This window comes from Nyctibius grandis (genome assembly GCF_013368605.1).
Source record: "Nyctibius grandis isolate bNycGra1 chromosome W unlocalized genomic scaffold, bNycGra1.pri SUPER_W_unloc_1, whole genome shotgun sequence".
In the NCBI taxonomy this organism is placed as follows: Eukaryota; Metazoa; Chordata; class Aves; order Nyctibiiformes; family Nyctibiidae; genus Nyctibius; species Nyctibius grandis.
In genome coordinates this window covers 8,924,082-8,939,140 of record NW_027167472.1, presented here as the reverse complement: position 1 = coordinate 8,939,140, position 15,059 = coordinate 8,924,082, and the positions used below count along the sequence as shown (strand labels likewise).

General features: G+C 47.9%; 1 protein-coding gene across 6 annotated transcripts in view; it reads right to left on the bottom strand.

The window, feature by feature from the left end:
• Positions 1 to 15,059, bottom strand: part of LOC137677122 (zinc finger protein 462-like) — a 148,574-nt gene that overhangs the window by 91,261 nt on the left and 42,254 nt on the right. The gene's annotated exons all lie outside the window — the stretch shown is intronic.

The following is a 15,059-nucleotide window of genomic DNA, read 5'->3' as shown; positions in this document are numbered from 1 at the left end:
GTCCTGAATGTGTTTCTGATGTGGGATAAGATTAAATATTGGTGCAGGGACAGTTGTAGGTGTTATGCAGCCACCTCAGATCCTACAGCGTGTGCTGCCGCTACAGCCACTAAATCCACTGAAACCTTGGCAGCCTGCACCGCAGCTGCTACACCCCCCAAGATGGCCACTGCAGCTACTCAGACCCCAGCATCTACCGAATCTGTACCAATTGCTCCTGTAACCAGGAAGAAATACCAAAAGAAATCAGCTTGTGAAGAGAAGGATGATGACTCAGAGCCTTCTAAGGCAGAGCCATCACATGACCCAGGTGAGGGCCCTTCTCAGTCAGAGTCAGGGCCTGACACAGATGGGGGTTTCCTTGATCGTCGTATTAAAGCAGACCCATCACAGAAGAAAGGTCGTTCTAAAGCAGAACTATCACAGGAGGAGGACTCGGACGTAGAGGTAACCTACCACTCCTTATCCCTGAAGGACTTGCGAAATATAAGGAAAGACTTCAGCCGTCATGACGGTGAGCCAATTATTACCTGGTTGCTCCGATGCAGGGATAATGGGGCGGATAGCATGGAACTGGATGGTAGAGAAGCCACACAGTTGGGATCCCTGTCCAGAGATGGTGGTATTGATAAGGCGCTTGCAAGAAGGTCAAACACTATCAGTCTCTGGAGGTGACTCTTGTCAGCCGTAAAGAGCAGGTATCCCTATAAAGATGATGTTATGAGCCACCTAAGCAAATGGATCACTACAGAAAAAGGTATTAACTACCTTAGAGAACTGGCTGTGCAAGAGATCATTTATAGACACCCACAGGACATTGTAGATCCTGTAGATCCTGATGAAGTGGAATGCAACCGATCCATGTTCCGGAAGGTTGTGAGGAGTGCTCCACCGACACATACCCATACGTTGTCAATATTAGTCTGGGGAGAAGATGATATGGCACGACCTAGTGTGGGCGAAATGGCTAACTGTATGCGACAGTATGAAAATAGTATTTCTTCCCCACTGCAGGCCCGTGTCTCAGCTGTGGGGAAAAGTGACTTCTAAGGAAGACAAGGACTCATTGAAACAACTGTCAGACAAACTGTCCAGGATCGAGAATCAACTTAAATCTCTACCTACACAGGCCCGCGTTCCAGCCTTTAGGAGGAAACGCCCTCCTACTGGACCGGCTCAAAGGAAACGGAACACGTCACGAGGTATCCTGTGGTTTACTCTGTGTGATTATGGGGAGGACATGAGCAGATGGCATGGACAACCTACCAGTACCCTACAGGCACGAGTACATGAGTTGCAAGCTAACAGAAATACCAGAGAGAATTTTCCTAGGAGGATGGCTGCTCCAGTTACCAATGAGCAGGACTCCAGTCACGGTAGATGGGCTTCAGGTCCCTATTTCCCAAATATGAATAGGGAAAATGAAGGTCCAATCCCTGTGAGCTGCATGAATCCAGTCTTTAATTAGAGGGGCCCTGCCTCCAGCCAGGTGGAGGAGAGGGACAACTGAGTTTATTGGACTGTGTGGATTTGATGGTCTGGCACATTAGAACCACAAAAGTATCGAGCCCTGGTAGACACTGGTGCACAGTGCACCCTCATGCCATCGAATCATAAAGGGACAGAATCTGTCAGTATTTCGGGAATAACAGGGGGATCTCAAGAGTTATCTGTATTGGAGGCCGAAGTGAGCCTAACTGAAAATGAATGGAAAAAGCACCCCATTGTGACTGGCCCAGATGCTCCATGCATCCTTGGCATAGACTACCTCAAGAGAGGGTATTTTAAGGACCCAAAAGGGTATAGATGGGCCTTTGGTGTAGCAGCTGTAGAGACTGAGGACATTAAACAGCTGTCTACCTTGCCTGGCCTCTCAGAGGATCCTTCTGTTGTGGGGTTGCTGAAAGTTGAAGAACAACAGGTGCCAATTGCTACTGCCACGGTGCACCGACGACAATATCGCACCAATCGAGACTCCCTGATCCCCATTCATAAACTGATTAGACAATTAGAAAATCAAGGAGTGATTAGCAAGACTTGCTCACCCTTTAATAGTCCTATATGGCCAGTGCAGAAGTCTGATGGAGAATGGAGATTAACTGTGGACTATCGTGGCCTAAATGAAGTTACACCACCTCTGAGTGCTGCTGTGCCAGACATGCTAGAACTTCAATACGAACTGGAGTCAAAGGCAGCCAAGTGGTACGCCACCATAGACATTGCTAATGCATTTTTCTCTATTCCCTTGGCACCAAAGTGCAGGCCACAGTTTGCTTTTACCTGGAGAGGTATCCAGTACACCTGGAATCGACTGCCCCGGGGGTGGAAACACAGTCCTACTATTTGCCACAGACTGATCCAGACTGCACTAGAAGAGGGTGGAGCTCCAGAACACTTGCAATATATTGATGACATCATTGTATGGGGTGATACAGCAGCAGAAGTTTTTGACAAAGGGGAGAAAATAATTCAAATTCTTCTGCAAGCTGGTTTTGCCATAAAAAGAGGCAAGGTCAAGGGGCCTGCCCGGGAGATCCAGTTTTTAGGGATTAAATGGCAAGATGGGCGTCGCCAGATCCCGATAGAGGTGATCAACAAAATAACAGCTATGTCCGCACCAACTAACAAAAAGGAAACACAAGCCTTCTTAGGCGTTGTGGGTTTCTGCAGAATGCATATTCCAGATTACAGCCAGATTGTACGCCCTCTTTATCAGGTGACCAGAAAGAAGAATGATTTTCAGTGGGGCCCTGAACAACAACAGGCTTCTGAACAGATTAAACAAGAGATTGTACATGCAGTAGCCCTTGGACCAGTCCATATGGGACAAGATGTTAAAAATGTGCTCTACACCGCAGCTGGGGACAATGGTCCTACCTGGAGCCCCTGGCAGAAAGTGCCAGGGGAGACTCGAGGTCGACCCCTAGGATTTTGGAGTCGAGGATACAAGGGCTCTGAGGCCAATTACATGCCAACTGAAAAACGGATACTGGCAGCATATGAAGGAGTTAGAGCTGCCTCAGAGGTAATCGGTACTGAAGCACAGCTTCTCCTGGCACTTCGATTACCAGTACTAGGCTGGATGTTCAAGGGTAAGATTGCTACTACTCATCATGCAACTGATGCTACATGGAGTAAATGGATTGCATTAATTACACAGAGGGCTCGAATAGGAAACCCTAATCGCCCAGGAATCTTAGAAGTGATCATGGACTGGCCAGAAGGCAAAGACTTCGGAATGCCACCAGAAAAGGAGGTGACACGTGCTGAAGAAGCCCCACTGTATAATGAACTACCAGAGGATGAGAAGCAGTATGCCCTGTTCACCGATGGATCCTGCCGTCTTGTAGGAAAGCATCGGAAGTGGAAAGCTGCTGTATGGAGTCCCATACGACGAGTCACAGAAGGACAAGGTGAATCAAGTCAATTCGCAGAGGTAAAAGCCATCCAGCTGGCTCTAGACATTGCTGAATGAGAAAAGTGGCCAAGGCTGTATCTTTATACTGACTCATGGATGGTGGCAAATGCCTTGTGGGGTTGGTTAAAGCAGTGGAAGCGAAGCAACTGGCAGCACAAAGAAAAACCTATTTGGGCTGCTGAACTGTGGCAAGATATTGCTGCTCAGCTGGAGAAACTAGTCATGAAGGTACGTCATGTAGATGCTCACGTACCTAAAAGTCGGGCAACTGAGGAACATCGAAACAACCAACAAGCGGATCAGGCTGCTAAAGTGTTCCAAATAGATTTGGACTGGGAACATAAAGGTGAACTATTTTTAGCTCGGTGGGCTCATGACACTTCAGGTCGTCAAGGGAGAGATGCAACATACAGATGGGCTCGTGACCGAGGGGTGGACTTAACCATGGACTCTATTGCACAGGTTATCCATGATTGTGAAACATGCGCCGCAATTAAGCAAGCCAAACGGTTAAAACCTTTGTGGTATGGGGGGCGGTGGTTGAAATATAAATATGGGGAGGCCTGGCAAATTGACTACATCACACTCCCTCAAACCCACCAGGGTAAATGCTATGTGCTTACCATGGTGGAGGCAACCACCGGATGGCTGGAAACATACTCTGTGCCCCATGCCACTGCCCGGAACACTATTCTGGGCCTTGAAAAGCAAATCTTATGGCAACACGGCACGCCAGAGAGAATTGAGTCGGACAATGGGACTCATTTCAAAAACAGTCTCATAGACAACTGGGCCTAAGAGCATGGCATCGAATGGGTATATCACATCCCCTATCATGCACCAGCCTCTGGGAAAGTTGAATGGTACAATGGGCTGTTAAAAACTACCCTAAAAGCAATGGGGGGTGGAACCTTTAAAAACTGGGATGAGCATTTGGCACAAGCTACCTGACTAGTTAACACCAGAGGATCTATCAACCGAGCTGGCCCTGCTCAGTCAGACCTTTTACATACAGTAGAAGGAGATAAAGTCCCTGTGGTGCATGAAAGGAATCTGTTGGGAAAAACTGTCTGGGTTCTTCCTGCTACGGGCAAAGGTAAACCCATTCGTGGGATTGCTTTTGCTCAGGGACCTGGATGTACTTGGTGGGTGATGCTGCAGGATGGTGGAGTCCGATGTGTCCCTGAAGGTGATCTGATCCTGGGTGAGAATACTTAATTCTGAACTGCATGATGTTAATTGCTGCATAATACTAACAGTGTTCATAAGTGTCTTTCAGGTTGAAGCAGTGGTGATGCGACCGGAGCTAGCTGCAAGTGGCGTCCAGTAACGTCCTCGAGACTGACATCTTTAACCTGCAACCCGTGGGCACGAACTGTGACAAAGCTCATACCATCTCTCTTGCCCTGAGAGACTGCGAGCCAGGTGGAAACCCACAATCCTGAACTAAATGAACTTGATGAACTTTTTTGTATAGAGATGAATCATAAACTAATGTTATCTGTATATATTTTAAAATGAAAAGTTAGTGGTGATCTGAGTATGATGTGAATGGTATGGAATAAGGGGTGGAATGTCCTGGTTTGGCCTAAACCAGGCTGATTTTCCTTTCAGTGATTTTTACTTTCAGCTCAGTCTCTTCTAAGTAACTGCACTTTCTGAAAGTAACTGCATGTTTTGCAGACAGTGTCTGCTTCCAGGACTGATAACGCTTGAAGTTCGTAGCTATCGCTGAGGCACCGGTAGGGATGTTGTGCAGAAAGGCTCTTGCTGTACTTGTTCTTAGAGAAACCAAGGTCACTGCTGAATTCCTCACTGCTTATGAGTGAAGAGCCGAAGGGGGGGGTCGCAGCTGCAGGGGGGAGCGGACAGGGCAGGTGACCCAAAATTGACCAACGAGGGTATTCCATCCCATACATGTCATTCTCAGTATAAAGCGGGGGGATCACGAGGGTCTCGCTCTCTTTCTGCTATGGCCGGTGTCCAAGGAGGACTCCGTCTGTTTTCCTGCTGCCCCCGATCCGTGCATCCCTGAATCCAGCTCTCAACCGTCGCTGGGCCCAGCCTGGGCCTTCCCGGAGCCTGCCCTCCAGTGCCGGTGGTGACGTGGCCGACATCGGGGGAGCTCAATCTTGGTTTTGTATATATATATTTGTATATATTTGATTATTTCTATTATTATTATGCTCTTTTTCATTATTATAGTTTATTAAAACTGTTTTAACTTTCCAACCCGGAAGCCTCTCTCCCTTTTCCCTTTCCCTTTGGGGTGGGGGGGGAGGGTTAACAGAGAGCATCTGCCACAGGTTTAATAGCCGGCCCAGCTTTAAACCGTGACAATGTGTCAACAGAAAGGCCTCAACCACGCTTGTGCAGAAGCGGGGTTACACAGCAGACAGCATAACTATGGGGGGATTATGACCACCAGAGACCCCTTCCCCCATTTAATATGCATGCACAAAGACAATTACATAATGTATTAGCATATGCATAAAGTTTCTTGGAATAGGCAGGCTTTTCTCAGGAATTGTATGAATATTCATTTTTCTATGATGTGTATAATGAGTGTGCTTTTGTCTCTCCGTGGACATGTTAGGTGGAGCAATCCCACATGTCCCTCGGCCAAATAAAGTAATGCCTGCTCGTTAATGCTAAAACCCAGGGTTAAGGAGTTTTATTCCTGATTTTGGTGATAATTATAAAAAAGAACCTTTCTATTGAGTTCTACTTTTAATGTCATAACAATCTCTCCCACAAAAGCAGTGCAGAATCATAGAAGAGGTTAATCTTACAGCAGCCAAGAGCAACAAATATTAGGTACAGCTGAATAGCCTTCAATTTCATGTTTTTACCAAGCACAGTGAAGTCACGATGAAGCATTTTGTAAGGCATTCTACTTTAATATTTGCACATTTTTTGAAGAAAAGGGGAAGTTGAGGGCGCGGCTCTTGGGTGCTGGGCGACGGTCCCAGAGTAACGACACAATCCCAATATGAGTATGGAAGTTCTCCGTTTAATGATTATACGTACAGGATATATATAGACTCTAAGCAGAGAGCACGCTGATCACGCACCAAAGCCCGCATTTCCATTGGTAAAGCCTTGCTGTCCACGCGTACTAGTAGCATATACGATTGGTCTATAATTTTAGATACACAGAGCGATAAGCACCCCCTCCCCTTTTCCTGTTTCTCTTATCTGTTTGTTACAACTGCCAAGTTCTTGTTTTGTTGCATTTTTGCAGCGTTCAAGGAGAGTCCAAGGTGACTCGCTCCGGGCCTAACTCTTGCTCAGAGCCTGGATTGCTCAGACTGCTCAGAAGCATGAAATCATGCCCCCTCTCACTTAACCAAGCCTCCACAATTTTTCTGTAACATTCAGATATTGCTCAAAGGAGAAACAAACACAGAAACTGTTAGTTTGAGCTACACTATCAAAAGAAACTGAAACACATGTGCTTCTCTCTTTTTTTTCTCCCCTCCTTTTTGTCCATGTGGCATATAGAAGTGAGAATGGTAGCATATTTCCAGATAATATACTATCTAACCTATCATCTAGAGAGCTTTGCTGCCAGCCTGGGGGCCCAGATCTGGGATATTGTGGAGAGGCTGCCAAAGCTCATCCAGCCCTCTGACTACTCTCCCCTCCTGTTCTTCCCTGTGGGCACCAATGATACTGCTAGGGGCAACTTGGAGACTATCAGAAGTGACTACAGAGCTCTGGGGACAGTAGAAAAGGGCATGGGGACCCTGCTGTTCTCCACAATCCTGCTGGTGAGGGGCAAGGGTATGAGGAGGGGGGCACTGATAATGCATATCAATAACTGGCTGCAGAACTGGTGTTGGCAACAGGGTTTTGGGTTCTATGTTCATGGGACCCTGTTTGTTTTAATGTCTGCTTGGGAGAGATGTGATCTACCTCATTAAGCAGGTCAAAGCTATTTTTGTCAAGAAAAAGGCTGACCTCATAAGGAGGGCTTTAAACTAAGAATGACAGGAGAAGGAGAGAGTAACCAGCAGCCCTGTGAGGGAGTGATGGGCAAGGTCCATAAGCAAAGGGCCTGGGGTGATGTGACAGGAATGGAACACAAAATCAACAGAATGTGGCTTAAGTAGCATTACCTCCAGCAACTGCATGTAAGAGAGGAAGTGCCTACAAGGCACCATTATAGAGAAGTCCCCCAAACCCTTTCTAGGAACTCAACATGCATCTCTCAAGTGCCTGTACACTAATGCATGCAGTATGGGGGATAAACATGATGAGTTAGCGATCAGTGTGCAGTTGCAGGGCTATGATCTTCTTGGGATTATGCAGACGTGGTGCGATGGTTCCCATGACTTGAGTGTTGTAATGGAGGGATACAGGCTCTTTAGGAAGAACAAGCTGGGAAGACGAGGAGGGGGAGTTGCCCTTTATGTGAGAGAGAAGCTGGAGTGTGGGGCGCTCTGCCTGGGGACAGATGAGGAGACAACTGAGAGTTTATCGGTTAGGATTAAAGAGAAGACAGGTAAGGGTGACATTATAGAATCATAGAATCATTTTGGTTGGAAAAGACCTTTAAGATCATCAAGTCCAACTGTAAACCTAACACTACCAAGTCCATCACTAAACCATATCCCTAAGTGCCACATCTACACATCCTTTAAATACCTACAGGGATGGTTCCAACCCCCCCGTTGTAGAGAGCGATAAGGTCTCCCCTGAGCCTCCTTTTCTCCAGACTAAACCACCCCAGGTCCCTCAGTCCCGCCTCATAACACTTTTTCTCTAGATCTCTCTAGATCCTTCAACACCTTCGTTGCTCTTCTTTAGACTCGCTCTAGCACTTCAATGTCTTTCTTGTAGTGAGGGGCCCAAAACTGAACACAGTATTCGAGGTACGGCCTCACCAGTGCCGAGTACAGGGGTACAATCACTTCCCTAGTCCTGCTGGCCACACTATTTCTGATACAGGCCAGGGGGGCATTGGGACCCAAGTGCAGGACCTGGCACTTAGCCTTGTTGAATCTCATTGTCCTGGTTTCGTGGGGATAAAATTTATAGAATCAAGTTTCTGTTACATTTTGTTTCAGTTTGTGGCCAGCCATGGTGATCAAGGCCATTAGCAGTTAAATCCAGGGCAGCTGACCCAGGCTGGCCCACAGGTGTGTTCTATAACATTAACATCAGGTTCACTATAAAAGGGAAAGCTTGCTAGGGAGGGTGGGGGCTTTTTTTGCTCTGTTCTCTTCTACTCTCTCTCTTTCTCCTTCTCAATGATTGCTATACCTGGAGTGACTTGCCACCACTCTGTGGGCTAAGTATAATTTTGTGTATTTTGTATCAGCATTGATATTGGTTTTCTTGTTTTCTTATTTTCTTCCAGCCCTTCTTGTAGATGGACATCACATTTGCTAATTTCCACTCAACTGGGACCTCCCTGGTTAGCCAGGACTGCTTTATGCATCCATAAATGATGGAAAGTGGCTTGGTGAGCATGTCTGCCAGCTCCCTCAGTACCCTTGGGTGGATCCCATCCAGCCCCATAGACTTGTGTGTGTCTAAGTGGTGTAGCAGGTCGCTAACCATTTCCCCTTAGATTACGGGGGCTTCATTCTGCTCCCTGTCTTTGAGCTCAGGGGGTTGAATATGCCAAGAACAACTCACCTTATTGCTAAAGACTGAGGCAAAGGCGGCATTAAGTACCTTAGCCTTTTCCTCAGCCTTTGTCACTATGTTTCCCCCCGTATCTAATAAAGGATGGAGATTCTCCTTAGCCCTCCTTTTGTTGCTAATGTGTTTATAGAAACATTTTTTATTGTCTTTTATGGCAGTGGCCAGATTAAGTTCTAGTTGGGCTTTGGCCCTTCTAATTTTCTCCCTGCATAACCTCATGACATCCTTGTCCTTCTGAGTTGCCTGCCCCTTCTTCCAAAGGTCATAAACTCTATTTTTTTCCTGAGTTCCAGCCAAAGCTCTCTGTTCAGCCAGGCCACTCTTCTTCCCTGATGGTTTGTCTTTTGGCACATGGGGACAGCCTGCTCCTGCACCTTTAAGATTTCTTTCTTGAAGAATGTCCAGCCTCTCTGGACTCCTTTGCCCTTCAGGACTGCCTCCCAAGGGACTCTGTCAGCCAGGCCCCTAAACAGGCCAAAGTCTGCCCTCTGTAAGTCCAAGGTAGCAGTTCTGCTAACTTCCCTCCTTACTTCTCCGAGAATCAAAACCTCTCTCATTTCATGATTGCTGTGCCCAAGATGTCCAACAACCATCACATCACCCGCAAGTCCTTCTCTGTTCGCAAAGAACAGGTCCAGCGGGGCACCTTCCCTAGTTGGCTCCCTCACCAGCTGTGTCAGGAAGTTCTCTCCCACACACTCCAGGAACCTCCTAGACTGCTTCCTCTCCACTGTATTGTATTTCCAGCAGACATCTGGTATCTTGAAGTCCCCCACGAGAACAAGGGCTACTGATTGTGAGACTTCCCCCAGCTGCTTATAGAATATTTCATCTGCCTCTTCATCCTGATTGGGTGGTGTATAGCATACTCCCACCATGATATCTGCCTTGTTGGCCTTTCCCCTGATTCATACCCATAAACATTCAACCCTATCATCACCATCATCAAGCTCTATACAGTCACAACACTCCCTAACATACAGGGCCACCCCACCACCTCTCCTTCTTTGCCTATCCCTTCTGAAGAGTTTATAGCCATCCATTGCAGCACTCCAGTTGTGTGAGTCATCCCACCATGTTTCCATAATGGCAGCTATATCATAGTTTCCCAGCTGCACAATGGCTTCCAGCTCCTCCTGTTTGTTGACCATAGTGCATGCATTGGTGTAGCTGCACTTCAGTTGGGCTATTGATCCTGCAACCTTTATGGGGGGGGGAGAAGCCCTAATTAATTCCTATGTGACTGTTCTCAGGTGCTTCCATGGTTTCTAAGACATCAATAACCCTTGTGTCTTTGCTGTCATGTAACCCAGGAAGTGTGGGTTAGATGAGTGGAAAATAAAGTTGATGATTGATTGAGAACTGGCTGAATGGCAGAGCTCAGAGGGTTGTGATCAGTGGTGCTGAATCTAGATGGAGGCTGGTAGCTAGCAGTGTTCCCCAGGGGTCAGTACTGGATCCAGTCCTGTTCAACTTATTCATCAATGACTTGGATGAAGGGACTGAGTGTACCCTCAGCAAATTTGCTGATGACAGAAAACTGGGAGGAGTGGCCGATACACCAGAAGGCTGTGCTGCCATTCAGCAAGACCTGGCCAGGCTAGAGGGCTGGGCAGAGAGGAACCTCATGAAGTTCAACAAAGGCAAGTGTAGGGTCCTGCACCTAGGGAGGAATAACCGCATGCACCGGTACAGGCTGGGCGTTGACCTGCTGGAAAGCAGCTCTGCAGAGAAAGACCTGGGAGTCCCGGTGGACAAGAAGTTCACCATGAGCCAGCAGTGTACCCTTGTGGCCAAGAAGGCCAATGGTATCCTGCAGTACATTAGGAAGAGTATGGCCAGCAGGTCAAGGGAAGTTATCCTCCCCCTCTACACTGCCCTAGTGAAGCCACACCTGGAGTACTGTGTCCAGTTCTGGGCCCCTCCAGTTCAAGAAAGACAAGGAACTACTGGAGAGAGTCCAGCAGAGGGTACAAAGATGATCAGAGGACTGGAGCATCTCTCTTATGAGGAGAGGCTGAGGGAGCTGGGTCTGTTTAGCCTGGAGAAGACTGAGGGGGGATCTTCTCAATGCTTTCAAATACCTTAAGGGTGTGTGTCAAGAGGATGGGGCCAGACTCTTCTCAGTGGAGCCCAGCGACAGGACAAGGGGCAACAGGCACAAACTGAAACATGGGAAGTTCCATCTAAATATGAGAAAAAACTTCAGTGATAGAGCACTGGAACAGGCTGCTCAGGGAGTCTCCTTCTCTGGAGATATTCAAAACCCACCTGGACATGACCCTGTGCAACATGCTCTAGGTGAACCTGCTTTAGCAGGGGTTTGGACTAGATGATGTCCAGAGGTCCCTTCCAACCCTAACCATTCTGTGAGTGTGTGATCTGCATCTCCTACCTCCACTGAGATGGCAGACTGAAGGACCTCACTAGCACATAGTGGGGTCTGCTACAGTTTGCCTGACCAGGAAGAACAAGTGGGCCCTGGTCCTCATGGGGGACTTCAACCATCCGGAGGGGGAGGGGGAGGAGGAGGGGGAGGGGGAGGGGGGGAATGAAGGCCAGAAGAGAGAAGAGCAAAACCAGCCCCACCCCTTCCCAGCAAGCCTTCCCTTTTATAGTGAACTTGATGTCAATGATATAGAATACACCTGTGGGCCAGCCTGGGTCAGCTGCTCTGGATTTAGCTGCTAATGGCCCTGATCACCATGGCTGGCCACAAACTGAAACAAAATTCCAATGAAACCAGGACACATACAGAGAGTGGAAGCAAGAATGGGTAACCAGGGAGGAATACAGAAACACTATCTGAGCATCCAGGGACAAAGTTAGGAAAGCTAAAATTCAAATCTAATTGAATCTGGCTAGGGATGTCAAAGACAAGAAGAAGGGCTTCTCTAAGGACACAGGTGACAAAAGGAAGGCTAAGGAAAATGTGGGCCCCTTACTGAATGAGACAGGACACCTGGTGACCCAGGACATGGAAAAAGCTGTGGTACTGAATGCCGCCTTTGCTTCAGGCTTTACTAGCAAGACCAACCTTCAGGAATCCCAGGTCCCAGAGATCAGGGGGAAAATGTGGAGAAAGATGTACGCTTGGTGAAAGAGGATCAGGTCAGAGAATACTTAAACAAACTGGACACACATAAGTCCATGGGCCCTGATGGGATGCACTCACAAGTGCTGACGGGGCTGGCTGATGTCATTCCAAGGCCACTCTCAATAGTATTTGATCGATCATGGTGATTGGGAGAAGTACCCAAAGACTGGAGGAAAGCAAATGTCACTCCTGTATTCAAGTGCAAGAATGAACTACAGGACTGTCAGCCTCACCTTGATCCCTGGGAAGGTGATGGAGCAGCTAATCCTAGAAAGCATTTCCAGGCACGTCAAGGGCAAGAAGGTGATCAGGAGTAGCTAGCATGGATTCACAAAGGGGAAGTTATGCTTGACCAACTTGATAACCTTCTATAATGAAGGGACTGGCCTGGTAGATGAACGTCCCCGCCTTACTTCTTCACTGGCATAGTCGGCAGTGGATATTGTCAACCTGGACTTCAGGAAGGCCTTTGACGTTGTCTCTCATAAGATCCTCATAGAGAAGCTGATGAAGTACGGGCTGAATGAGCAGTGAGGGGGATTGAAAACCAGCTGAACGGCCAGGCCCAGAGGGTGGTGATCAGTGGCACAAAGTCTAGTTGGAGGCCAGTCACTAGCAGTGTACCCCAGGGGTCAATACTGGGTCCAGTCCTGTTCAACATCTTCATTAATGATCTGGATGATGGGGCAGAATGTACCCTCAGCGAGTTTGCTGATGGCACAAAACTGTGAGGAGTGGCTGATACACCAGAGGGTTGTGCTGCCATCCAGAGGGACCTTGACAGGCTAGAGAAATGGGCAGGCAGGAGCCTCATGCAGTTCAACAAGGGGAAGTGCCAAGTCCTGCACCTGGAGAGGATCAACCCCAGGCAGCAATATATGCTGGGGGCTACCCAGCTGGAAAACAGCTTTGCAGAAAAGGCCCTGGTAGACACAAAGTTGAACATGAGTCAGCAATATGCCCTTGTCACAAAAAGGGCTAATGATATCCTGGGCTGCATCAGGAGATGTGTTGCCAACAGGTCAAGGGAGGTGATCTTTCCTTCACTCAGCACTGGTGAGGCCACACATGAAGTACTGCGTCCAGTTCTGGGCTTCCCAGTACAAGAAAGAGATGGAACTACTGGAAACAGTCTAGCAAATGGCCACAAAGATGATTAAGGGACTGGAGCATCTCACCTATGAGGAAAGGCTGAGAGAGCTGGGACTGTTCAGCCTAGAGAAGAGAAGACTCAGGGAAGATCTTATCAATGTATATAAATATCTGAAGGGAGGGTGCAAAGAAGGGGGAGACAGGCCCTTTTCAGTGGTGCCCAGAGGCAGGACCAGAGGCAATGGGCACAAATGGAAACACAGGAGGTTCCATCTGAACTTAAGGAAACTCTTTTTTAACTATGTGGGTGACTGAGCACTGGAACAGGCTGGCCAGAAAGGTTATCGAGTTTTCCTCCTTGGAGAAATTCAAAAGCCATTTGGACATAGTCCTGGGCAACTGGCTCTAGGTGGCTCCACTTGAGCAGGGGTTTGGACCAGATGACCTCCATTCTGTGATTCTGTGTCAAGACACAGCAAATAAAGGAGACAGAGCAAGATTTAGAATCATAGAATCGTTTTGGTTGGAAAGGACCTTTAAGATCATCAAGTCCAACCATTAACCTAACACTACCAAATCCACCACTAAACCATATACCTAAGCACCACATCTACTCATCTTTTAAATACCTCCAGGGATGGTGACTCCACCACTTCCCTGGGTAGCCTGTTCCAATGCTTGACAACCCTTTCAGTGAAGAAATTTTTCCTGATATCCAATCTAAACCTCCCCTGGTGCAACTTGAGGCTGTTTCCTCTCATCCTATCACTTGTTACCTGGGAGAAGAGACCAACACCCTCCTAGCTACAACCTCCTTTCAAGTAGTTGTAGAGAGCAATAAGGTCTCCCCTGAGCCTCCTTTTCTCCAGACTAAACAACCCCAGTTCCCTCAGCCGCTCCTCACAAGACTTGTTCTCCAGCCCCTTCACCAGCTTCATTGCCCTTTGTTGGACTCACTCCAGCACCTCAATGTCTGTCTTGTAGTGAGGGGCCCAAAACTGAACACAGTATTTCAGGTGCAGCCTCACCAGTGCTGAGTACAGGGGGATGATCAACTTCCCTCATCCTGCTGGCCACACTATTTCTGATACAGGCTAGGATGCTGTTGGCCACCTTGGGCACACTGCTGGCTCATATCCAGCCAGCTGTCAATCAACACCCCCAGGTCCTTTTCTGCCAGGCAGCTTTCCAGCCACTCTTCCCCAAACCTGTAGTGGTGCATGGGGGTGTTGTGACCCAAGTGCAGGACTTGACACTTAGCCTTGTTGAACCTCATACAGTTGGCCTTGGCCCATCGATCCAACCTGTCGAGCAGGACCTGCCTTTCCTAAACCCATGCTGACTGGGCCTGATCTCCTGGTTGTCCTGTACGTGCCCCATGATGGCACTCAAGATGATCTACTCCATAACCTTCCCTGGCACCGAGGTCAGACTGACAGGCCTGTAGTTCCCCGGATCCTCCTTCCGGTCCTTCTTGTAGGTGGGCATCACATTTGCTAATTTCCAGTCACCGTTTGCACATTTGTGCACTGATATGTGCTAAGGTCATGCTGTCTGTGCATTTCAGTTACTTAATTAAAACTTGCATTCCCTAATCAATGTCATTTCCAAATAATACTAACAGCAACATTTGGGGGAAGATTGGAAGTGGCATGGGGTGGTGGGACACTGGAACATGTCCAGAGAAGCTGTGGATGCCCCATCCTTAGAAGTGTTCAAAGTAAGGTTGGATGGGGCTTTGAACAATCTGGTCTAGGGAAAAATGTCCCTGCCCATGGCAAGGTGGTTACACTAGAT